At 57.5% G+C, this 26,719-nt stretch overlaps 1 protein-coding gene and 1 long non-coding RNA gene across 2 annotated transcripts in view; one reads left to right on the top strand and one right to left on the bottom strand.

Moving 5' to 3' along the window:
• The window catches only part of CHSY1 (chondroitin sulfate synthase 1), an 83,634-nt gene that overhangs the window by 7,309 nt on the left and 49,606 nt on the right, over nucleotides 1–26,719 (top strand). The gene's annotated exons all lie outside the window — the stretch shown is intronic.
• Nucleotides 1,081–25,980, bottom strand: LOC133346763 (uncharacterized). The gene is made up of 3 exons (XR_009755593.1): nucleotides 25,865–25,980; nucleotides 21,981–22,181; nucleotides 1,081–1,352 (listed from the first exon to the last, which is right to left on the bottom strand). It is a non-coding gene; the product is annotated as an uncharacterized LOC133346763 (long non-coding RNA).

Here is a 26,719-nt window from a genome sequence, read left to right as displayed (position 1 = left end):
CTGTAGTGGCACATTAATTGGCAGGCGAGGTTGGTGGACCGCATTAAGATGGAACTACGACGTGCAGGAGTCCTGCACCTGGAAGCAAGTGAAGGCAGTGCAGCAAGTAGGTGCACGACAATCCGTTTGTGCAGCAAAATGTTGTTATTCCCACGAAAGCGTGGTGGGTTTCATTCTGGACACTCCGGTCTCATCACGCACGCAGATACCCGAAAACGAGACGACTATATTAAACTTTTTTTTTATATTTGAGCAGGTCAGGCCCAATGAGCTGTGTAGCTCTTTTTCCGAAGTGACCTGGCCGCAAATGATAGCTCAACGAAGTGGCTTACAATGTGGACATTTATAGCAGCCAAATACTCTCAACGCGTGTTTCTTCATGTGGAGGGAAAACCGAAGGACCCAGACAAAAAAAAAACCCACGTGACCACAGGGAGAGAGACACGCGAACTCCAAATATACAGCAGGCATCAGGGTCAGGATCGAACCCACGACCTCCAGTATACCAGGCGAGGAAGTTAACACCTCGCCACTGTGGAACCCCAAAGCGACGAACTCGCGGTGCAACCTGAGCCATGTGGCTCAGGCGGCAGGGCTAGCGGCTTCCAATTGGAAGGTGGATGAATTCAACTCCTGTTTGGGGGTTGACCCAGCCCATCAGTCCCTCTGGGCTCAATACAATGAGCACCACTTTGTACGCATGTTGAACTTCTTTCGCATCGTACGTAGCCAACCGTGATAATTGGAGGTGCAGGGGGAGAACAACAAGCAGAAGACTATTAACTGTTCTAAAGAAATGGAAGTCAGCAGTGGTTGTCCGATGTATATACTTGCCTCCATCATGGGAATGTGGAATTTTCACCACCGGCTCAAGGTTGTAAACAGGAGGTAGGCGCCACTTCAATGATGCCGACTTAGAGCATGACATCAGTGTTTGTATATTTGCAACAGGACCCTCCTGGGGAGCGAGTCTTGGGACTCGGTGGCCTTTGGAAAGAAATCGCTGCAGACGCTCACTGCCTGATGTGGATACTGCATTTTAATTTCCTTTGCAGCTATTTTGTTGCGAGCTCGCTTCTCTCCACGGCACAGCCTTACACCTTATTACCGGATGCACCATTTATAAATTTAAACGCCCTTTTTCTCTCTCTCCATCGTGTCCCTACAACATAATCGTCACGCAATGGACAGGCAATTACTCAGTTATTCGTTACGTTTCACTTGTCCGCGAAGGCCTGGCTGTACGAGTGGCCGGGCGAGCGTGAGCAGCGCGATGAGCTCCCCGACAGCTGCCCCGTGATGACGACGTTTGTCTCGCTCGTGCCCGAGCCACCGCAGGCGTTGTCCGCGTCCTGCACCCCGCGAGAGAGACAAGGAGACAGAGAGATCTCCCGCAGCGTTGGCACGCACCCACTCGAACCCCGCCACCGTGGAGTTCGGTGAAGAGTTTTGATTCGACGTCGCGATCAAATCCAACCTCATTAGGAGCGAGCCGTCTTGACTTTGCGTATCGGTTGCCCTGTCACGTGCCGCTCTTCCGAGCCCCTTGAGCGTAAAGCTAATACTCGGATACATCGATCGCCAATAATATATCCCTTACGTCCCATGCGATGTGATGGCTGTGAGTGATTCACAGGCAGGGCCACCCAGAGCCTCCTGGAGAAGCTGGGCTGAGGGGCCCGTGGGGGGGGGGGCGCAGAACGCCGCGTGGGGCCCCGTCATTCATTAGCGACACTCACACGCAGCTTTTGTGCGAGGCGGCTTCGTGCAAATTGACCCCCGTCTTGGTCATCGGAGTCTCCATGCACTCACTCTGCAATGCTATTGATGCTTCAAGCGCCAGTTGCTAATGGGCCGTATTGTTATTATTGTTGTTGTTGTGGTGGTCGTCAGTGGTCTCATGATCATTGCGTAGGATGTGGCTCTTTAGTACTGTGATGAAACCCCAATGACCAAGGTATTGCCTCACGAGCGGTTCTGACAATACGTCACTGATGCGTGGGATGCATTGGTGCGTGCACTGAGCTATGGACCTGGCAACCCGAGTTCGATTCCTGGCTGTGGCTACCACCAGTGGCGAGCGCCATCGTACCCGGTGTGGGGGTTCTCGTCACTTCACCGGCTCGCACGGAGCGGCACGGCGTGGGGGAGGCCTTAATCCAGCAGCCGATGGACAAAGTGGCTCCACCCTTTGCGCGCATTCAACGATGCTGCCTCATTACTGATACAGATGCACGCGTGCATAAAGAGACAAACGTGCCCCTGTAGAGCCACACAGACTGCTGGTGACGGGGTGGGGGGCGAGCGTAGTTGGCGACTACCTCTTCAGGCCGGAACGGCGAAAGCGGACGCACGCGAGGTGTGGCGCGCGGTGTCGCGCCACGAGGCGCGTGCCGCGTATGATGGATCGAGGCTTCTCCATCGCCGTTAGCCAAAAATGCGGGGACACCGCAAAAAGGTGAGCGACTCTGCGCCATGTAAGAAGTCATGTCCGAACAAAATAATATTTCACGCACGTTGACGAATAGCCTGTCGGAGCAAATCGACGCTCATGCTCGTCGCGACGGATGGAAATGTCCGTTCAATTCCCGGCGATAGCTGCGATTGCGCGCGGAAATTTTTAATCGCCCCCGCTGCACCTTAGGCAGCCAGGTCGTGAACTTCCACCCAGCAGCGGACAGAAACTGGTTGAGCGCGCAGTCGAGCACGAATGCGCTTGCGCGGAATTGTGCGTGGATATCGTGGGCGGTTAGGGATGACACCATGGAATGTGTGCGGTAAATGAATATCCTCTGGATAATGTGCTATCCACACAAGTTTGAAGTTGATTTAGTTTGACCAGCTGAGAACTCAAGGGATCAGAATGCCAGTAGAGAACGATGATTGCTGCTGTGTAGAATCCCCATTGGGTAATTTTCTAAATGAGCAAATTCTGATCCTGACGCCGGTACACAGTGACCTACTCTTTGGAATAACGTCAGGAGATCTTCATCAGCCACTGTGAGGTGGACGGCGCGTAGTGTTGTTACAGCAGTATTAACCAGGGCAGCCACTGGTTTTGAACCGTGAATCTTTGCAACAACAAGCAGCGATCGCGCTACCGCTGGGCCGCATCACCAACCCTCGCACGTGCTTCTGCCTAGCAGTGGATAGAAACTGGCTGACGTGGGTGACGACGGTGATGAGCATGCGCGCGTACTTGTGTGAATGTCGCATACGTTCAGGGACAATAACGACAATGAATATGATGATGGTGGTGACGATGGCGCGATGGCAGTGTTGTAGCCGAGGCATGTGCCAGCACAACGGCGCCTCGTACCCTCGCGGCCACGCGTGAGAGCTTGCGCCAACCTCCTCCTCCTCGTCGTCATCGTCATAATTGCCGGAAGCGCCGGGATTTGCATCGTGGCAGGGCCGCGGGTTTGGGGCTGTGCGGGCGGGGCGGAGCTTCCTTTGGGATCGCGCGTGCGGCGTTGGCGCCCACGTGCTGGGCAGGTCGGCGTTGATTCGTCGACACGGCAGTCAAGGGGCATTACGCGGAGCCCTGTGTATTGTGTGGGGGGGGCGCTATCCACAATCTCGGTGAAAGAGCAGAGCTCGTGGGCTACAGGCACTGGGACTGTGGCGTGGTGGAGCCTACTTGGACTCGGCTGCCTCCCCAGCCACGCTGAGGAACTGCCTCTGCGTGGGGTGGCACTTGGGGTACACTGCTGTTAATTAGGGGGCGGGGACCCACAACATCTCCACTGGGTGACGTCTCGTGGATGGAATCTCTCCTGCGCTGCGACGGGCAGTGCCGAGCGAGGCAGGCCGGGTAGCCGGGGCCCTCGATCCCTCCTGCCATTGGCGTGGCGGCTGCGTGTGCAGGCGGCGCAACCGCACCGGGGGACCGTGGGCCAGAGGGGCTCTGGTGCCGCACTCGCAGAGGAGACTGTCACCCCCCCTCCCCCGTAACACCCCGACCCCTGCCCCCAGCGAGCCCCCTCGGGCCCCTTTTCTCCCCGAACGCGCCACACCTCTGGCTCGGGCGCGTTTCCCTGCAGGGGGGAGGGCGGAATCGGCGCGTCCAGAGAGTTACCGACGGTCGTGGATGGTGCTGCCCGATGACCTGGCCAGGGGAGGTCGTGAGGGCCACGTCGAGGCGGTGCGGACGCACGCCTGTTGCTGAGCGCTTTCACGGCCCCCTGGTGCAGTGGTCAGAGGACTCGGCTCACGATGGGAAGGCCACGAGAGTTCAAATCCCGGGCGGCAGTGGCCTCGGCCCAGCATCTTCTCTGGTCCTGTGCAGCGCTTAGTTCCAGTCGCGGCTGTCCGTGTTAGCGAGCCGAAAACAAGATTAACGCACTCGGCTCACCACATCCAGTATGCCTCTTGCTATGGCTGTGGCTACTACTCGTCACGTGCCAAATTCAGTCTCCCGGCATACCCACAACGTATTCAGCGAGATCTCTGTTCTTGTTCGTCAACAAAATGTACGCACGGAGAGCCAGCGACGGTGGTTGTCCGATATGTGCCATAGCAATGTGGAGTTTCCACAGCCTGCTCGGGACAGCCACTGGAAGGCTACAAAGGCCACATTGAGGACGTGAGGCTCCAGCGGGCAGCCGTGCCAGCGTGGGGCGAGCACAGTGCGTCCTCGAGTGCATCTCTGGCCACGGCGTTACGGGAGGTCATCCACACGCATGCGGGGATCCGAGCGGGAACAGATTTGCGAGGACCCAGCTGGCGCGCCGAGCGGCAGGAAGCGCCAAGTCTCGTCGCCGTGAACGCTTCCAGCCTCCAGGCGCCGAGCCCAGCGCGCCGGGCAGTGACATCTTCTCGACGTCGTTGTTTTATTACTTACTGGCTTGCCTATGAAACCTCACCACCTCGCCACCACACAGCTGATGAGAAATTAGTTGCCACTTTGTGGGAAGTCCACAGTGGCTCTCCACTCGCTGTGTTCTCCGGTGGTACGTGTGTTTGTTGAACTTCTGTCTCACCGTACGTAGCCAACCGTACTAATCAGAGGGGCGGGGGCAAGGACAACAACAACAACAACGGTTGGTGGCCGCGAGTCGATCGGCACGACTCCCATTGCTCCACGTGCTGCGCGAGCTCTTTCAGCACGTGGAGCAAAACGTCGGACATCACACCGAATGTCACGCGGCACACCGAAAAAACGAGGAGCTCGCAGCACAACGGCGAAACATACGCGGAGACTTATTACTCAACAGTGGCCGTTCCACAAGCGGATAGACTGGGCCCCGTCATAATAACGATAAATTTCCACCACCGGCACGGGGCCCATTAATGGACACGACCGCCTCCCCACGATGGATCCCGTCACGGTGACGTCACACCTCTGAGCCGAGCTCGGCGTCACTTCACACGCCCGCGCCTCTCGCACCTCCCAGAGAAAGAAACGCGAGAAACCAAAACTGTTATTTATTAAAAACGATGACATTATTTTTTTTGCGGGTCGAACAAGGGCCGTGTTTGTAGCGGCCGCCGTTCGCGCGCTCCAGATGAGTCGGCCGCGACAGCGATGACGCACGGCGCTGCTCCTGGGGGGCCGGGGGGGTGAAGGGGCTCGCAAGCTACCCCCTCGCCGAGGGGATCGTCAAGGTTCACTCTCCCCCCCCTTCCCCTCTACCACTTCTCAACCCGACCGACAGACGCATGATAAATTAGTGTTTGTGCTCCGCCGCAATATAAGTTATGGATTCGGTTACTCGGCGTAAACAACCGCGGTGCAAGCGAGCGACGCTGACGCACGCCGCCGGCTCGGCCCGTCCTCCGCCGTGCTCGTGGTTTGTCTTGACCTCGTCCCCGCGCGGCGACCCGCGTCACGCGGGGATGATCCCACGTCCTCGGTTCGGCGGCGATGAGGCGAGCCGGCTGTACCGTCGAGGTCGCACGCGTAACTCCGTTGTGCGCTTCGAGCTTACGGACGGAAACTAAACCAACATTTTTAAACGTTGAAAATTGGGGCAGGAAGCGCCGCTGGTGGACGCGCATCCATTACGCTCCAAACAAACGGCGGCGCGGCCGGGCGGGCCCCGACACCCCCAGGCCCAGTGAGCCGCTAATTGAAGCCGACACTGCCAGCCGGTCGCCAGTGAGGCCAGCAAACGCGAGGCGAGTGGGCCAATTAATTAGCCACCCAGCCAAGCAGCCCTCGCTCTCCTTCTGTGCGGGCAAAACCGGCCAGTGGACGACGAAGCAGCCGTGCCGTCCCCACAGCGTCGACCGCCCGCTTCACCCGCCCGCCAGATGAGAGATGCCCCCGGGGGTGCTTTTGTTGCCCCCGGGGTGTTCCGGAGCTGCCCCCTCCGCTCGCAGGGGAGATCATGGGGGGGAGGGGGGGGCTGTGCCAACCCACACCACGCACCCACACGCCCCCCTCCCTTCCTCCCACTCGGCTCCCTCCTCCCGGTGCTGCACAGCTGACTGCACGACTTGGGAGGCGTGGGGGTGATGGGAGGTTTGGAGATTCGCATCGCGTGTGCGTGTGTCCTGCGTGTGTGTGTCTTTGTATCTGCGTGCGTGCGCGTGTGCGTGTGCGGTGGCATACTGCGCTACGAACCTGGCGACCTGAGTTTGATCGATCCTCGTTCCGGGCTTCTCCTAGGTCGACTCAGGGTTAACGAGTCGAGTACTGGAGAGACAAAGGCGGTTGGGTGTGATCCTGGCCACACCACCCCTCGTGCGCTGTGCGAGACTTAATAGGAGCTCCCGAACAAGACTTTCCTTGGAGAAGCTTGGGGGGGGGGGTCTCTGTGTGTGTGCACGTGCGCGCGTGCTAACATCTGTGATTGATGGCCTCTTGCCTTAATAGGGGCTCACAGCACTTGCGCAGAAGTCGATGTGCCTAAAAGGAGGATGATCTCTTGTATTCGTGCGTGTACACGTGTGCGTGTGTGTGTGCGTGCTCTCACATAACCGGAATGTGCATACGCTCACAATTGGTAAGAAGCCGAGTTTAAATCCGGGTCGATATTCGTCTGTGGGGTCGATAAGATAGGAACCACTGTTGGAATCTTACGCTGCTAGTCCGATGGAGCAGTTTCTGCTATGGGAATGTGGAATTTAAAGCAATGGATCAGAACGGAGATGAGCAAAACACCACCACAATCTCTTAATCTCACCTCATCTGGCCAGACGATCACCATCGGCAACTACGATCTATTCAGTGCTGGATGGAAGCCTGTACAAACAACCACCACCACCACCACTGTCTCTCACCGTCTCACATCTCAACAACGCAAGTTGCTCGCTACACGCGAGCCGCTTTTATCACTCCATGTCAGCGGTGCAACGCTCTCCCCGGGGTTGTGTCGCCTCCCCTTTGGCCGCCACTCCACCGCGGAATCACACGCCCCTTATTGTGACATTCGCCCAGAGACAAAGCGAACGGGGAACGGCGGCGGTTGGGGTCAGAGAAAGAGAAGAGAGGAGAAAGGGAGAAAGAGAATCACGAGGAGGAGGAGGTGGTCACCGTCCACTGCGTTTTCCCATGGCACCCCCCCCTCCCGAGTCTCCGGAGCCGGCGCTCACAAAGCGCCACGCCGTTATCCCCGCGCGATTGCACAAGGTGCGGAGGTCAGAGGTGGAGATTCTATACCCCTTGACGTTGCCATAATTCAGGGACTCAATCCCCACCAGCGCAGGCGCCATCCGCCTCTCCCTACCCCCCTCCCCCTTCCTCTCCCCGCCCGGCCCCCAAACACCCCGAGAGGGCAGCAGCAGGGCCAGCGGTGAGTTAGCCGGGATTTTTTTCGAGGCAATTCTTTATGTTACGAGAGGATTCGTGTGGGTTTATGCACCGGGTCCAAAGTACACTTTGTATCAGCGCCACTTTTCTGGGCTGATTGATCGAGTCGTGGCGTTATTTGTCTTTGGTAAATCGAGGGTTTTTTTTTCACTCCACGTCAAAAGACAATTGTGAGTCGAGAACATTTTGCGCTTTTTTTTGGGCCAGTTTATTTTGGCACCGTACATTTTGGACCTTGCATTTGTGTCTCAGTTACATCGCAGGGGTTGTGACAGTCGCTTGCAAAGGCCTTCATACAGCAGTGGATTGACCGTGACTGCTGATGGTAATGATGATTTGTATCCCAGGTGTCCCTTGCAAGAGAGACTCTTGACATTGACCCCTTCCTGCGTCGAGTCCTGGGCCCTCAGGAGAGTGCGATGATGACCTTTATAATCAATTGAGACCATGCACAGGGCCCATCCAGACCGGGTTGTACTGGGAGGCTTTGTTTCAGCTAAAGGTCAAACGCTTGGAGCTCCGCACCAGGGCAGGGCAGGGGCAGGTGTCGTGCTTGCGATGGTCAGCCCCACGGCGATTGCGCCGTTTCCTGCGGCGCTGTGGGGCGAGCGCTGCGTAGGCGTGCGGCTCACCGGCGCTCTACCGCGGCTGCCGCGCGAGGAATCTCAATCGGCCTTTGTCAAAGGCGACTTCCCTTCCATGCGCGCGTGGGAGTAGCGTGCGTCTCTGGGTTACGGCCCCCAGTCATTGTCGTCAGCCGTCAGCCATGCTCAATCCGCTGCCGGACCGAGGCCTCCCCCAAGCCGCCGCTATCTCTCGCCTGCTGAGTCACGCCTCCGCATCAGGGGTGGAAATTCTACATTCTTATGGGCAGAGGAAACTATATCCACAGAACAAAGGAATTTGAGTTCACAGCCTTTACAGTTGCCTGCCTACCACGTGCTCAAACCACCTCACCGCCAGGCCGGGTTAATTGTTTTTTGTCCTGGAAATATAATCCGAGTTGCATCATCGTGGTAGCTTAACACTCATGTAAGAAAACTAGCAAGGGGACATGCCGATGGCTTGGGGAGGCCTTCATCCAGCAGTAGATCGATCAAGGCCGACAATGATGATGCGCTATGTTCGACACTCTTCGTCATCAGCATAATCCCTCCGGCTCATTTAAACTGCTAAGCACTCATTTTGTTGCAAGGTAACATTGGGTCAACTTTTTGAGAGACTGGCCCCTGCGATAGGGATGTGGAATTCCACCAGAAGCATACCTCGTGTGGGCTTGCGAGGTGCTTTGACCTTTGACCCCGTTGTCGCGTCGCACGTCACACGCGGCTCGAATCGCTCGCTTCCGTGGGGCGCTCCTCACTCGCTCTAATCCGCTGGAGAGGTTTCTGGTTTTGACGCCGGCTAGGTGCCAGGGCGCTCTCGCTGATGGGGGCGCTGGGGGTGAGGACGCATCTCATCCAATTTACATGACCCATTCGCGCCTCCAAAAAGTCTAATGCGCTCTTGCTTCCCGTTTAATTACGCGTCGCCGTGCAGCGAATTAGTGCTCTCCGCACGGCCAGCTTTGGCGCATTATTAATTCATTATCTGGAGAAAATAAAACAAAAAATGAACCCGAAATAAAATGCAAGGCAGTAAATTACAGGGGACTGGGGCCTCGCTGGACAGTGAGTGATGGCGACGGCACGTGGAGGCTACAGCGTAGAGATCACAGCAGGCGACGACGATGACTAATGTAATCATGAAGTTTATAATGACGATGGAGCTAGCACGCAGGGAGGAGGTAAAGCATTGGAACTAGGGGCTGGTATGGGAGTGGGATCAGCCAGTCGCCCCCGCTTCTCTCAAGCAGGGGGTTTGGCTGGGGACGGTGCGTGGGGTCCGGTGGAGGGGGGTTTCCGAGCGAGGGCCGTCCCAAGCCGACCGCGTTGTGGCCACGTGCGGCGCGTCGGAGCGGCGGAGCGTCGCTTTCCTCGGCGCGGGTTCGCTGCCCGCGCCCAGCTGCACCTCGTCTCCCGGCCTCCGCGCACCGTGTGATTCATTGCCCCTCGTAATCGGTTTTGTCATTTTTGTGGCTTTGAACGAATATTTTCACGGCGCCACTGCCCGAGTTGGAGTCAAAAGTTTAAGTCTCCTGCTCTGTAAAAGTGGGCCGGCGCTCGTCGCTTCTGATGAGCTCCGAGCCAGCGGTTGAAATTCCACATTTCCATGACGGGGTCTGGTTTTTCCAAGTGCGCTTGTGGGGGCTTTAACTGCCTGCCGAGCAGTGGCCATTTTCACCAATGTTGATTTATTCAATTTGATTAAGTTCCTAAAGAAGCTCCCAGAACGTTGGAGTGAAACGTCGGACATCGTGCCGGACCGCATGCGGAGAGCTACACAGCACATCTGCGAGACCTTAACAGTCGGACATTTTATTGGGCCGGGAGGGTTGACGGGCCAAGTTAATCTTCAGTCGAATTCTCCTCCACGCTGCTAGTCCAGCAACGCGACGAACGCCGCAGCCGTCGCAGTCCCAGAGTGGCCACCGTGCGCCAGCGTCTCCCAGCGGAGACGGGGAATGAGGGGCGTCCCGAGGCTCCCGGCGGCGGGTCGAGGGCTCTTTCCGCCAGTCGCGGCTGCTCGCGACGACGCGGCCACCCATCGGGGAAAGTTGCTGCGTTCAACGTCGCCCGCCCGCCCGAGGTCACGGCGGCACGGCCGGCGTGACCGGCATCACAAAGCGACTACCGCGCGGAGGGGGCTGGGGAAGGGAAGAGCGAGGGGATGGGTGGGGGTTGGGAGGGATTTCTGGTGCTGCCTTCTGACAATGTTTTTTTAAGACGCCTGCTTTACTCGGCAACCTCTCTCTCTCTCCCTCTCTCAGGGGAAGGGAGCCTGACGGGTCAGGATGGGACACGGCTTCCAAGGGGGAGGCCCCATTATTTGAGTCACGCGACCTCTCGGTGGGCCAGTGACGAGGGACGGGAACGATGGTGAGGGGGGCCACAGAGCGTGCAGGGCGCGCCGTATAACCTCGAGAGCCAAGTTGAAGTCGGTGATTGACTTCACATCGAGTTGGATAAACTCGCATAGCGATGCATAGACTTACGTAGAGACCCATGGACTCACACAGCAAGCCATAGGCGAGCGATCGAAGTGGCCAGTGGTGGTATTACCACGCGGTCCACGAGTTGAGATCGGAGGCCGCGGGCACGCCGCGAGCTTCTCCGAGCCGTCCATCGTTGTCGGAGGAGACGGTCGCGTCTGGCGTGCGAGGGTTCTGACGCACGCACAACTCACGACACGCGACGCGTTTGTCAGGTGTGCTGGCCCTGCCATCGCAGCTATTGTAGCTGCCGCTGTTGCTGCTGTTGTTGTAGTCGTTGCCGTAAAGCCGCGAGCGAACGAGCGTGGCATATTTACTGCGCGCCGGGTTTCCAGAGGGCCTCATTGTACCGTGGGACCACGCTGTGATGGTAAAACTCAATTACAATATAAAACCCACCGTGAGTTTTTTTTTCCACAGTCCCGCGCGTCTTATTGGCCATAATGGTTGACAGATGTGCGGCGAGTGTCTGGCATTCGCTCCTCCTCGCTGACGTCGCAGAAGCCGGCTTGAGAGAGCACGCGAAACAAATGTCCTGAAAAATGAGCACAGTTTTGACCGCTACATTCGCCTTGCTCCGTCTCGCTCTCTCCCGCTCTCTTGAATCTCTTATTGCTCCCTGCTGCTCTCTCCGCCGCCTGCCTCCTTGCGCCGATCCCTCCAATTGCCAAGCACGCGGTTACTGTGACCTTGAACAAATGTGCGCTTGGAAGGAGGAGGAGGACTTAAGGGGATTCGGAAATTTAGCCAAATGAAATTTTACAATATGTATGAATCTGTAGTCGGGTGAAGCATGGCAAACGATGCGCATAATAACATTATCTCTCTCCCCTGATGTGCACTCGTGTTGAATTGCCCACCGCTGTGGCAAATAGCTTCTTGCAGAGGTGGATTGGAAATTGCGCGTGTGTGTTTCACCCGTTTTGCGGCGAACTTGGGATTATTTTCTCTTCATTGTTCGGCACACATCGCGGGCTGTCACTGTCTCTCTCGCTCTCTCTCTCTTTTCTCTCAGGAGATGAGAAAGCCTTTCATTCTGTCTCGCGCGCTCGCCACTTTTCTTCCCGTGCCCTCATCCCCAGCGCTCGGCACAAGGGGCCCAGTTGCCAGGCTTCTCGGTGAGGACTGACCGCAGTGTAATTTTACAGCCGGCAGACAGGAAGTCTGTTTCTCTGGGTTTCGGCCAAGATCGCGCCCCCGTTATTATGTCATTTCCCGCACTTAATTGCCAAGCGAATTAGGGTGGAGCCGGCGGTGCCGCGTCGGTGCGTGGAGAGGAACCGTTTCGCAATGGGCGAGCACACCGGGTGGACGCTGGAGGTCCTGGGACCACGGCCTCCTCGTCCAGGCTGCAACCCTTTACCCGTGAAATGGGGTGGACTCGGGAGCTGTAAAGGTCAAGAGGTCATCGCAGTCTCTATGCTTCTTGCCTTCTGCTGGATGCGACAGTTGTCTCAGTTGACACCCGACCTCTGAAAGTGCACTGCCCCTCGTCTAGATGTCGGTCTTCTGCTTGGTTGTGACCTCTGGGTGCCAACAGCCCGTCTCAGTAACCTGACCTCGTAACCCTAACTCTAACGCTCCTCCGTCCCACCACACACTCACCCCCAGTGAGTCGAGGAATTTTCACAATCCTGCACGAGACGTTTGTGCCAAATCCTCATTGAATACTTTTGTAAGCGACGATGAGAGCCGAGGACCTGGAGACGACCCCTGCGAGCTGGACACCGTTTTAGACGCGGGATAGCGAGGATAGAGAAAAAACAAAACCTTTCGAAAACGCCGTACGAGTAGGGGCAGAAACCCACAGGCTGCCCACAGTACAAGTCGGGGCAGCAATCTGCAGGCTGCCCACAGTACAAGTCGGGGCAGCAATCTGCAGGCTGCCCACAGTACGAGAGGCTTCGCCCTGTGGCGGGCCGAGCGCCGCCCCGCGCTAATCCCCATTAAAGCGCGGCGGCTGGGCACGGAGAATGACGCAGCCGCGAGCACAAGATGATTAAAGGTGGCAATGCCGCGCAGAATAATTCGGCGGTACATGCTTAAGCGCTTTATTTATTTAAATGCACTTAGAAAGAGTGCGGCCTCTAAAAAGAAAAACCCCCGCAACAAATCGTGTCATTACTACAGGGGAAGCAGACCTTGTAATGCAGCACTAACGATCTGGTAATTGTTGCCGCTATAAGGCAGCTGTTTAATAGCGTTTCGAGTGGCGGCAATATAGCATCGAGGACGTGTGTTTTGCGGGCGTGCCCCTGTGATGTTGCAGGTGTGGGGAGCGGTGGTGTAGCGGTTAGCGCGCTGCGCTGTGAACCCGGCGACCCGAATTCTCTTCCCCGCTCGCGGCCAGCAACAGTGACGATTATCTGAAACCGGTCCTGTGCCTCCCCTAGGCCGACTCGGCCTCAAGTAAGTACTGCGCCTGGTGCGGTGCGTAAACATTGCCACGAGGGAGACAAAGGCGTCAGGGCGTGATTCTGTCTATCTGCCCCCTTTGTGTGTGCGGTGTCGGCCTCCATAGGTGCTACTCGCTAACAGCACTTGCCCCAACAGTCCATTAAAGGCTATACGGGGGATCTTTGTATTTTGTGGTAGGAAGCATCCATGGCGTAGTGGTTAGAGCACTATGTTGTGAACCAAGCGACCAGGTCCAATCCCCACCATTGCCGGCCAAAGCGAACCCGCGCGGCGAGTGACTGGCGTGGTTTGCTCCCTAGGGTTAGTAGTGGGGTGACAAAGGTGGCTGGACGTGGTGCTAGGTGTACACCACCCACTCGTGTCGGCCTTAACAGGTGCTCGCTAACACCAATTGCCCCAACAATCTCTGGGGCGACTCTATGTCTTTGAAGTCGGTCCTCGTAACCCCGTTTCGTTTCCTGATTTCGATTCCTGTTTCAATTCCTAATTGGCACTAATATTGTGCCATTGCAATCGGCCTGGGTTTTTTTGTTTTCTGGTTTGGAACTTTAGTCGTGGACACTGACACTTGGTGGGAGAGACAAAGACGGATGGGCGAGTATGTGTGTGATTTAGTGGTGCTGGCCACATCACCCCCCCTCCGCCCAGAGCACAGTGCTATATGACACAGCACACTTAATAGTCACTCGCTAATAGCGTTTGTACCAATGGCTCTATGAGGCTAAAACAGAGGACCTTTGTCTTTGTGTACCCATGTGTAGTGCGCGCGTGTGTGTGTACGTCATCGGTGTGTGTGTGTGCGTGTTTCCCACGTGTGTGTGTGCCAATATGAGTCACTGCTCACCAGAAACCACCTGCCCTGGACACAACCTTGAAGGCAATAATACTTTTTTTTTAACTATTGTTACCATAAATATGACGTGGCAAAAATGATAGCGTCCCATAACAGATCAATTGGTGTGTGATTGTTGTCGTTGCGATCCTATGGCGGGGGGGGGGACAGGCCCGGCGACTCTGTGGGGAATCCGCCATGGTGATGGCCCCGTGTCCACGCCTTTCGCGCGTGCTCCATTCACGTCGCTTCCGCCTTGTCTAATGTCATGTTAGGCTTCAAAGGAAGCTCGCCCTAAATGGGCGGAAAAATAGTGACCGTACAGTTCCAACAATCCGTGTGATCTCAATCGAACGCTGGAGCTCGTCGCCTGTGCTAGAGTGGTGGGAACTCCACATGTCTATGCCGGGGGGGGGGGGGGGGGTGAGTTTATCCACAGGACTTTGCTACAGAGCGGTGTGGCACACCCCAATCGCGGTGTGAACTTTCGAACCTTCTGATTGCGAGCCGCTGGGCCTGCCGCTGAGCCACGTGGCCGGGTAAACGTCACGGCAGCCAGTTAAGTCGTAGCCGTCCAGCGCAGCGGGCGCAATGCACGGAGGGTGTTAAGATTCAGCGTCACAAACAATCAGCAACAAAATGAGGACGGCAAAAACAATTCGGAGAGTAAAATCAGCGTAATATCTCTTGACATCGTTCATTAAAAACTGTAAAGACCGGGAATGAGTTGGGGCTGCTAGGATGCAAGGGGAAAACCGGTAGATGAAACCGATGCACAGATGCGCACCGCTGTCGCCACCAATCCCGCACCTCACCTTGTCGCCTCTCTTAATTGACCCTTAATGGGTCCGTGATGGTGACGAGCGACAGGACCTGGCACTCACGAGCCAAGCCACGCAGATACATGGCACAGTGTCTCTCGTGGCCATGGCGATAGGCGGACAACAATACAGGCAGACTCACTCATGGACAGACAGGCAGACGGGCGGACTGAAATACAGGCAGACAACAGACAGGTAGGCAGGCAGATAAACTAACAGACAGACAGCCAGGCAGTCAGGGGTGGCTGAATCCCGGATTTGAACCCAGGGTCTCCGCATTGCTCCGACAAGGAGTAGTTAGCCGCTGGAGCCACTCAGCAGCTCCAAGCATAGTCGTCATTGGCGACTTTTAATTCACGGAACAGGAAGCTCACGTCTGGCCGTGCGGTTCTGGTTTCTGGGGCTCGAGCGGCTGGCAAGCGGCAGGCTGTGGCCTCTTCTTCCGGATGTGCTGTGTGGTTTTTTTGTTGTGGTCGTGGCTTTGGGCTACCGCTCGTGGGAACGAGCGCAGATCAAGGAGCGCTTCCCGTAAGAGCGCGTGGCTCGTCATCGCGGCGCGAGCGGGGGGCTCACAGGCTCGGCATTATGTCGCGACGTGGAGGCAGGGGAAGCCAGGATGTGGCTATAGTTGGTTGAAAGGCTGGATTCCCCAGTCATGAAAAGCTGAGTTTACAACCTGACAAAAGTCGACTGGGTTTACAATCATCGTCATCGTCTGTAGCGTAGTGTGCATGAGCCCTGGTGCACGGAATGAATTAAATGGGGCCCCCAGTTAAATGTCTTTCCACTTTGTAGCCCGATGACTGGGCCTCCGTGGTCCGTGGGCCCCTGTGCAGTTGTACCGCCTGCACACTCGCAGGCGATTCCGTTGATCACCATCACCACGCTATCACCATCATTATTATCATCATTGTGCCTTCCGGGTCAATAAAATGAGTGCCACCTGGTGTGGCTGCCACATTTTGCCGGGAGACGATCGCTGTTGTCCCATCGCTGGATGGGTCCTTGGTAGAGGAACGTGGCGTTTCTACTGGTGCCTCAGGACCGAACGTAGTGGTGACGAACTTCTACAGGCACTGATACCTGCGCCTGCCAGGTGAGAAGTTACGTCTACGGACCCCACCTGTGTTCGCTCGTTCGGAGCCGAGACATTGACCCAGGTGAACCTTAGCCTCAGCGGTTATTTTAAGAATTTCAACTCAGCTGAAAATCACGCTTGCAAGATCGCATCTTGCTTCACAAGTGCCGATCGGTGGACAGTGATCTGCCTCTCTATAAAGTCCGTAAGCACACATTGAGCCAACGTCGTTTGAACGCATCACGACGGATGAATGTCCATTGCTTTAACAGATGTCCACGAGTGACGTTGTTTGTTTTAACAGATCTCCACGAGGGTGGATGGTGCTGTTGCTTTTTTGACCGATCTCTCTACGAGAGTGAATTTAAGCCAAGGCGGATTTAAATCTCCCATTCTTCGCAGAGCAGAGTTGATCGTGAGGTTGGGTTCCAGGGATAAACACGTTGCACACGTGCCCACCTCGTGTCCCCAGACTCAGCCCCTCACATGCCCTTGCTCACTTGCTTTCTTGCTTTGTCTGCCTTTCCGTTTATTTTCTTTTATATGTCAAATGAAGAACGATTTTAGCAAAATATCAATTGTGCAGCAAAAAAAGCCTTAGATAATTTACGCCTGACCTTTGCAGACCATGCGGATCTTTTGAAGTCGATGTTATTACTTGGGCATCGTCCATGCTTGTATCAGAGCGAGCGAGAGAGAGTGCTGCGATACCAAATTTATTGGTCGGTGGAGCAGCCAAGTTGTCTTTAATAAAGGGGCGCTTTCCAAACTAAAACCCTCGTGCTGACCACGTAGCCACAAGAAGAGGCGGCATTACTGCCAGCACACGTGTCTCCCCACGGCCCCCGCGTCTCCCCGTGGCCCCCATGTCTCCCCACGGCCCCGTGTCTCCCCCGTGTCTCCCCACGGCCCCCGTGTCTCCCCACGTGTCTCTCCACGACCCCCGTGTCTCCTCACGGCCCCGTGTCTCCCCATGTGTCTACCCACGGCCCCCATGTCTCCCCACGGCCCCCGTGTCTCCCCCCGTGTCTCCCCACGGCCCCCGTGTCTCCCCCCGTGTCTCCCCCCGTGTCTCCCCACGGCCCCCGTGTCTCCTCATGGCCCGGTGTATCCCCGTGGTCAATTCAGCTGCATGGTGCCAGACTGGAGGGTGTAACAGCATTTTGTGGTTTTGTGTTTGTTGGCCTCTCCGTGAAATATTTGCCGTGGGACACCGACCACAAACCCTTACACGGCGCAAGAGCACCGCCAGAGGCAGAGAAACTCGGAGAGAAGAGAAAACAAGGGAGGGCAGGAAGGTTACCTTCATTGGCTCTATGAGCCCTTGGTGTTTCTGCTGAATTCAAAGAATCGTAAATATGCCACAGTTTTGTTCGTGGAGCCTTAGGTGTTTCCACTGAATCCTAAAAATTGTGATTATGGTTTCGTTTGTTCCCGAGTTTCTGGCATTTTCACCGATTCATAAGAATCCCCAGCACCCCAGAGTTTGTCTCTTTGATTCCGAGATCGTTGCTGCTGAATTCAAAGAAAACGAATCTCTCTCATTTTGTCTGCCTGAGTCCGTGGACATTCCCACCAAGCTCCGTCACCGCGCCTCGCACGACCGTCCAACACGGCGCTGGCGGAGAGTGGAGCGGCTCCTTCGATGGGCGAACAGAATAACGGCGGCGTCCCGTCGCGCCGAGATTGGCTCCGCGCCCTCTCATGTGTCCGCACGCGTTCCCCGTCGCGCCTCCCTGGCAGCTGCGGCCGGCGTGGCTGATTGCACCCGACGGACCCGTCCTGCTCCACCATCATCGCCGCCGCCTAATGCATTGTGACGTGGGCTGCACGCCACCGTCACCGCTACCACCACCGACGGTCACGCCGGCCCCTTCTTGCGGTCGCTCACCCGTGCTGCCACCGTTGGTCTTTTTGGCTTGTGGTGAGCAATCGGTGTCTGCCTGGGTCGCTGGGTCGGCCGGCCAGTTGGTGTGCCTGACCCACTGGGTGTGGCCACCCAGTCGGTGTGGCCGTCTACGTGTGCGCACGCCCAGCTGGCGCAGGATTGGCTTCTGGGGAGGAAAGTAGCCGTCTGGCACACGGCACAGAGGTGGGGGACAGAGCGGGCGCAGCGACATGGGTGAGGCTGACATGCTGCAATCGCCGATGGAGTTGCGGGCACCGGAGTAAGGAAAGCAATGCCCCCCCCCCCGGCCTTACCCCGGTCTTAGGTACCCCACCCTCTCCTTTTCTTGGCCTGGCGCCTGTGCCCCGTTTATTCCGTTGGCCCCGATGCCGTTGCACAACCAGCGCACCCAAAAGCGACTCCACCGTAACCGGTTCCGCCTGGTGACTGTTGCGTCGGTGCATGAATGCTGGGGTAGTCGGCGAGACGGAGGGCTGGCGCGGTGAGAGGACGCGGGCAGGGAGAGAGGGAACTCGACTCAATGAGAAGCCGCCTCACGTCCCGACAGCTCAACGTCCGTCCCGTTTACCCCGGCACTGACGCTTCGACGTGGCAGGAAATGCGTTTGTGCTCAGCGGCGCCCGCGTGGCCTTTACTCCCGACACCGGGGAGGATGGGGGGGGAGTGAGCGTCGTGTGAGATGCGCTTGGTAGGAGCGCGCGGTGAAACGAGTCTCTCCCATGGCGAGCCGATGGATTGTCGCGATTCGAGGGATGCGTTTCGAGCCAAGGATACATTCAGTTTGCTTTCCCACCGGGGCGAATGTAGAGCCCACGAGTGAAGGTTGAAGTTGGCCGTGTGGACTAATTATGTAGAAGGGACACGAATTGAAAATTGTCGTCGATTACACACACAGCTTTACATGTCTGTCGTGCGAGATAAAGAATCCACATTCATTGATGACTCGATGCATTGTTATATTCTGACCAGTTGCACCGTTGGGCCTGGGCTGGGCAGACAGGGGGAGCAGAGAAGGGTAAATGGACTGAGCAGACCTGGGCCATGCAAGCTACCAGACGCCTAACACACTGGGCTACTACATATGCTCACGGAGTGGCTGAAACGTGGCAAGTTATCTGTGCTGAGTGGGGCCTTGGCACGACGGTGCACAGTGGGTGGTGAGTGAATTACCTGCGGTTCCTTGGGTCATCCTGGGCTAAGTGCACCCAGACACGTGGACTCACGCTGGCCTGGCTGGGTTCAGCGGACACTACCCAGCATATTTCGACGATTCGATGTGGATGGCGCAGTGGTGAGATAGTTGTGATTTCAAAGCCTGGTTGGGGGCCAACTGAGCCAATCATCTCTCTGTGGTCACTAAAACGAGTTCCGTTTTTCGGAAATTCTAAAATGGTAGTCTTACGGATAAGCAACCGTGCAATAGGAATGTGGAATTTCGACCACGAGCTCTGGGCTGTCAGAGAAGACGATGATCCGTTCCCTTACGCTCGTTTGAGTGGGGAAACCATTGCGATGGTTTTATTTGCGTTCTCAACAGGAATTAAAGATCCCACCAGTTACGCAATTAAAATATCACGAGTTTGATCATTTTGTTTTTCGTAAAAAAATCATCTGAGAGCCCCCCGCTGGTGCAGCTTCAATCCCCTCCGGCCGCGCTGTTGGATCGAATACCGGGGGGGGGGCGGGGGGTGCAGGGGGTGGGGCACGACGGCAGTGAATGCAACGGAGGCGACGTGTGACACCAGAGAGACGAGTGGAGAGACGATCGGACAGACGGGCTGAGAGGCGGGCTGAGCAATGAGCTGCCCGGGGATTCTCACCCCTCGCTTCCCGAGGACGGCAACCGTTGCTTGTGCGGAACGGAAACGCGACGTCGTCATCTCCAGCGGCCTGCCGCGTGGGAGCCACAGCATTAGCGAAGTGTCCCCCTGCACGAGCTCATTACAGCCTCGGCGCCTTTAGTTCCAACCCTAATTACTACTAATTATGGACGTGCAATTATAGGAGGCAATTCCGACACCCCGCAGGTCCCAACTCTGTCAAATAAAAGCTGTGGTTTAGCGGAATTGAAAGCCAAACAAATTGCGGGCGTTTCTCTGCTTCAACCGAGGGAGGTGCAAGCAGTGCCCAGCCTGGTTGGCCGCCCTGAGCCAGTGGTGGAAATTCCACGTCCCCCACAGCTACTGGTTTGGTCAGACACCCGAAGCAGGAATCGAATGTGCACCAAGTCTTCAGACTCGGCGAGGGCTCCCCTGGGTGGGGAATCGAAACCAGGCGGTTCTTGCTGTATAGAGACGAGTGGCACCACTGCCGCCACGGCCGACACGCTGGGAAGTTGAATTTCCTCCTGGGTTGTCAGCCACACGGCGATGGAGTCTGATCGTGGCAGTGTTGGGTGAAACACACGGGGAGGGGGGGGGGGGCAACGCGTGCTCCAGGGGTGCATGGGCTAAAGCCACGCCACGATTAGCGCACAGCGTGATCCACCTGGTAAAACTTTGGTTGCCATTGGGATGTTTGGCCAAACCCCGTGCTGTGGGGCGAAGTAAACCGGAGCACACGGAGACAAGTCACGCTCACAGTGAGTTACGTCAGTGCACTGCGCGCTGATGTGCCAGCGACCTGCTTGCTGTACTGTCACGTGGCAGTCAGGAGAGCTGAGAGTCTCGTCTCAAAAAGCACAGTTACGGTCAATCTGTACTCCCTTTCGATGGCTGCAGTGGGAGGAAGCGATGAGGGTGGAGGTGGAGCAGGGCGGGGGAGGCTGGCGTGAAGAGCTGCGAGTCACAGAGCCCCGGGCAGCGCCTTCTCGGGGCCCACCTCTCTACCAGTCTCAGACACTGACAGAGGTCGTTTCAGGCCACTGCACCCACGGTGATCAAAATGTCTGTCGACCCATCGAGCCCTCGCGGTTGCGTCGTCTGCCGGGCAACAAACAGCGGCGACGGAGGTAGCGGCTGACGGTGGTGGTGCTGGCGATGATGGTCGTGGTGGTAGTGTTGGGCACTGGAGATGTCGGGGTAGGGGTGGCGGCACCGCTGCTGGCGATGGTGGTGATAGCGGTCGTCGTGATGGGTGCGAGAGCGAGCGGTCGTGGTCGGGGTGGAGAGGCGATGGCTGGCGAGACCGACGCTGTCAGAGGATGGTCACAGACGTCAATTACGGAGCCTTCCACGCGAGCACCGCTCCCAACGCGGCCAAGCGGGACGAGGGAACGAGGCGCATTTACAACCTCGCTCGCGAGGGCGGCGGCGGCGGTGGCGGCTTTGTGGCGGATGACAAACGGCAGCTCGTCGCGCTCGCCGGCAAAGGCGAGAGGGGAGTGAATGCGGGGCCCGATAAGGGAAGATGATGGAACGGGCAATTTCCGAACGGACCCTTTGCTTAGCCCCGGGGGCTGTTCCCGCGCCGCCGTCTCCTGTCCCGTCGGCCCCGCCGCTCACTCTCGACGAGTGATGATTGTCGCTCTGGGAAACGCGGCGTTGCTATTGTTGGAGTCTCCGCTCCAGGGGAGGCTTTTTGTATTTATTTTCAGTTTTCCGCGATTGTGACGCCGAGCAAGCAGCTCGCGGAGCGGAGCCCCATTTGGCAGGCATCGATTTTGAAAGTAATTTTTTTTTTTACAGAGGCCAAGAAGCGATTGTCCCCCGAAGCGTCACCTGTTTGAACCGGCATCTCGCCCGCTCGCTCGGATAGCGAGTAATGAGCAAGCGAGTTGAGCAACCCCAAGAAGCCACAAACAGCTCTTATCTTGTAGCTGCACACCTAAGTTGGGACCCCGAAGTGTGTTTCGGGTTGTTTCGTGTTTGTGGTTTGGCACGACGCTCGGCGCGACCGCGAACGCCGTCGAAGTCGCTCGCAGCGAGGCCGCTCGTCCTTCGTTGCCTGCCCTACGCGAGTAATGAAGGAGAGACGTCAGCAATGATGGTCGGGCTGCGTCAGTAGCACCGCAATGATATAACCGCATCGGTGTATGAACACGTGTGGGCGCAGCGTCACGGGGATGTCACTGGGGAGTGCCGTTGCGGGGCACTTGACGCCCTGAACGTTGTTGTATCCACGTGTTGCGTTGTACCGGCGTGTTGCGTTGTATCCACGTGCAACGCGACCGTGTTGGCTTTGTTCCTCTCCGCGTGTACGGTGCAGCGGGGCACGGTGGGCAACGCGCCCTGCACGATCAATGGCACGCAGCGGAGGAGAAGCAGTCACTTGGCCTGCCAGTGTTGATGTAGACCTGGGAACAGCAGAGGAAGAGGAGGAGGTACCCACCTTCCTCCTATCATAGCGCACCACGGCAGCAGGGAGGAACGAGGGTGTGTGAGTGAGGGAGTGGGAGAGAAGAGAAGGAGAGAGAGAGAGAGCGATGAGAATGTGTCGGGCCGGCACACGGATGTTCAATGTAAACATTGTTGTTCGGAGCGACGGACAGGCCCATCTAATTAATTAATAAACACTGCCTCCACCCGGGTGGCGCTTGATTCATCGCGGGGCCGCCTGTGAACATCCGTCGTCGCACTCCGCCTGGGTGAGCGGCACAGCGCGAGCGGCCCCCTCACCTTTGTCCGGACACTCGGGTGGTGAGTGACGGTAAATGCATTGGGGGCTGGGAGGGGGCAGCGATCGGGGGGAGCGATTGAGGCAGTGAGTGAGTTCGTGAGTGAGTGAGCGCGGGCGAGCGAGTACAATGGGTCGTGAATGAATGAGCTCGTGTGAGAGCCGGTGAGTGAGTCGGTGAGCGAGCGAGCGAATAGGCGGGGTGATGAGTCACTGCGCCAGTGAGTGAGTCAATGAGCGAGCGAGAGAGTAGTGAGTGGACAAAAATCCACCCTCACCCACCCCACCCGCAGCAAAACTTCAGAGCGAGCAACAAAGGGAAGACGCGAATCCAAATCGTGATGATGATGATGGAAAAGCTGGAAGAGCGGTCCTGTGAGGACACGGCGAGCCTGCAGCAAAGGGAAGTCCACACTGCCGCGACGGGACTAACGGCTTCTTGGGAGGTCAGGCGTCACCTTTTTTAACGTCTGTGGGATTGGGAAGTGGGCAGGAAGCATTGGAAAGTTATAAGGTGCCACCACCCAGAGGCTTCTGGAGGCCCCGGGGGGGGGGGGGGGGGGGAGGCTGGGAGGGCTGGGGCAGAATGCCACGTGGGGCCCCCTTGTTCATTAGCAGCTAAAGAGACCAGGCCCCTGGTAGGGCCCTCTTTTGAGTGAGGCCCATAAAAAAATCGCCCCCTTTTGCCCCCCCCCCCCTCCTCCTCTTTGTGTGGCCCTGGCGAGGTTTTGCTAAATTTACAATCATTGGCTATGATGACCTCTCGACCTTGGTTTCTTAGCGCTCGGATCGGGTGACAGGTTTAGCGAGCACTTTGGGGCAGGTCACTGCAGAGTTTCCGCCGCGGCTCTGCGTCCGCGTGCCTTGGGATGCGAATCCGGCAATAACTCAGCGTGCCGACTGCGGGCAGCACACGCGCCTCTGCCCACTTTATTCCTCCTTTGCGACGTGGCCGTTAATGTGAGTAATGAGGTTGTGTGCGTTAATTAGCACCCTAGACTGCGGATGTGCGCCGAGAGGTTGCCGTATGCTGCCGCGCCGTGTACGGAGAGTTGAACAAAAAAAATAACAGCAACTTTTATTTGCATTCAAACAATTTATCACTGAAATCTTTATTGGCCGGGTTGTGGAAGCATTCATTCCTACACGGGCCGTGATGTTTGAGCCGATCGATATCTCCCGCATATTTATTTTAGTTTTAAACAAGAATCGGCCGAGCGCCGGCTGGAATTACCAGCCGAGCCAATCGGTTGAGCTGTCTCGAAGCTCATTCTCAACGTTTGGCCACCTACGTGCAAAAACGTTTTACTTGTGAGCGAAGATTAGGAAAAAACCACGCATAGACAGGATATAACACTCAAACTCTTGCTGTACGGATAGATCACGAACCTACTTGCTGTACTGCCTCGTACGAACACCTCCCTGTGGCCCTGCGGGTGAGCATCCGTTTTGACACGTGGGGATCTTTGCGTGATCCACCGATCCCATCGCGGAGTTGCGACGCTCACGTACACGGCGCTCACGTACGCGGCGCGCGTGCGCCACATCTCTCGTGCGGACGTTCCACGAGTCCTCACCCCCCACCGTGCCGCGCACCAACGCTGTTACCGCGCCCCTTTCACGGCCTGAGAAAAACTCCCAAACGCCGCCTTGGCCGCAGTAGCGCAAACCCCGCGACTGCGCCGCGTGGCAAGCCGCGTGGCAAGCTGCGTGGCAAGCCGCGTGGCAAGCCGCCAGGCTGGCCGATGGGCACCGTGCGGGGAGCCACCGAGCCGTTTGCACCGTCCGTCGCGGTTCCCTCCACAGGAATGTGGAATTTCCACCCTCGATTCAGGGCTGCCGAAAGAGGCAAGCGCTGCCTGGCGCGTGTGTTGAGACGTGAGGCGGCGTTTCGCGTGCGAGGCTCTCCCAGACGCCCCGGCGTGAAGGGCGCGCCATCAAAAACGAATCGTTATCGTTGTTGGCTGTGCGACTGGGCAGAATGTTCGCCAATTCCACCCCCCCGTGGGCAAACTTGGCCATTTATTTTTCTCACAGATGTGACCAGTGTGGTGAAGTATGGTCATACAGCCGCACTGCACCAGCCAGACGGTGCACCCCGAGAGGGGGCCGATGCCGCCGCCACGGAGAGCTCCCATCACGGACGACGAGCGCGTGGACCGACGCTCGTGTCTCCCCGACGTCCCCGGAGCGTCGGGGAGACACGACCGCCCGCGCGGAGCCCCGGTTGATGGCCACACACAACGGCTGCCCCCCCCCACCACCATTTCCCCCTCCAGCCCCCTCCCGCCCCCCGCCCTGACGGCAGTGTTTATATTTCGCGTAGCCAAGTGGGAAACTGCGCAGCTGACCGGTCTGGGCTCGCCCCTCTGTCTCGTGTCGCTCACGCCAGGCGCCGGTCTCCTGGTTCATTCATTCAGGGTTCTGGTCTGACATTGTTCTTTCATTCCGGCACGTTGTCTCTTGGGTCATTCATTCGGAGTCGTGGTTTTCATATCAAACATTCATGGCTCTCTTCTCAAAGTCTTTTGTTCATTCAGTCCCCTTTTCCTCCCAGCACTGCCGCGTTTCCCTCGCTCTCGTCTCTGTCATCCCACTCGCTGTGTTGTTATCGACCGCCTTCCTGTGGGAATGAGGGGGGTGGAGTGGACATGGGGGAGGTGGGGGGGGGGGATCCCGGGGAGACCATCGCAGGAGGAGCGCCTTCACGCCGCGATTCGCCGACAGATTTGATTCTGCCCGACGACTCACGCCGTCCTCCTCTCCCCACGCTCCTTTTTTTCCCTCTGGAGACGGAGAGATCTGAAGGCAGCCGTGTAGCCTAATTGAAAACACATGTTTGAAATTCAGTCCTTTTAAAGCACCCGGCCGTTACAATAATCGCGGTGGGCGCATTTTGTCTTTTTTTTATTTGTTGGCGAGTGAGCGAGCGCATGGGGGCTTTGACGTGCGTCGGGCCGTGAGTCGGAGCGGAAGGAAAATGGGAACGCTCCTCTCGCATCTGTCTCACCGCCACCAACTACTGCTGCTGCGACAGGCGAGTAAGGGGAGCCCGAGGGCCGTGCCACGGGTCGCGACACAGAACGTCGACGGCAAAAGATGAATCTCCTTCCAGCACCACGTGGTTGGGTTTTTACGACGCCGGAGCGCCCCCCACCTCGGGCGCAGTCAACCAGAACGCCGCTGCGTGCGTGGACACGAGCGGGTGGGTGGGTGGTGAGCAGGTGGGCGGGTGGGTGGTGAGCAGACGGGTGGGTGGTGAGCAGACGGGTGGGTGGGTGGGCGGGCAGGTGGGTGGTGAGCAGGTGGGTAGGTGGTGAGCAGACGGGTGGGTGGTGAGCAGACGGGCGGGTGGGTGGGTGGGTGGTGAGCAGGTGAGTGGGTGGGTGGCGAGCCCCGTCCCACCTCGTGCAGGGCTCACGCCCGGCCGTGACGGCGCTGCGCTTTCTGGCCGCGTGTGGAGGAGGAGGAGGAGCAGGAGGAGTTCCCTTGAGAGACACTTTCACTCATCTCCTCTCGGCGCTTCTCTAACCACCCCTGGGCCCTTGACGTCGCCACTTTTCTGCGAGCCCTTGACGGGGAGGTGGTGGGGGGGGGGTGTAATGTGGCCAGGCCACACGACCCCCCAACAACACACGCACAACTGCACCCGGACAATCTGACCGGAGCAACAACGCGAACAGAACGCAGTGGGCTCGCAACGCGACCACCACGAGGGGCCTGCGCCACGTGCGGGAGGCGGTTCCATCCCGGGGACCCCCTCGCGTCGCCATGACGACGTCATACAGTGCAGGTGTCTGGCCCCGGTGTCATCATCGGGGCACCGTTGACGATTGTGACGACAGCAACGGGGGGGGGGGGGGGGGGCGATTACGATGGAGGCCGCGATCTGCGCGCGGACTTTGTGATCGTGAAATCTGCGGTAGCGCTCCCGGTGTTTTTTCGGGTTGTTCCGCGTGCGGTTCGGCATCATGTCCGACGTTTCCCTTAATGTGCTGAGAGCTTCTTCAGGAACCGAATTGAGGCTCTCATAGCTGTTCCCCCACTGACCCCCCCCCCCCCCACCATTCATGTCCAACGCTTCGCCCGCACCTCCCTTTTCTATGCCACTGACGGCTCCTAGCGCGTGGAGAGAGAGAGAGAAACGTCGGACATCGCGTCTAACGACGCGTCTCGGGAACGACTCCAGATGCACGGCAGCTGCTGCTGCTGCTGTGCAACGCGCGGCAATCAGGGCTCTGTAACTCGGAGGCCACGAAT

The sequence above is a fragment of the Lethenteron reissneri genome, chromosome 24 (genome assembly GCF_015708825.2).
Source record: "Lethenteron reissneri isolate LAM-NWPU_2019-01 chromosome 24, ASM1570882v1, whole genome shotgun sequence".
Lineage (NCBI taxonomy): Eukaryota > Metazoa > Chordata > Hyperoartia > Petromyzontiformes > Petromyzontidae > Lethenteron > Lethenteron reissneri.
This window is presented reverse-complemented; position numbering and strand designations above follow the sequence as displayed.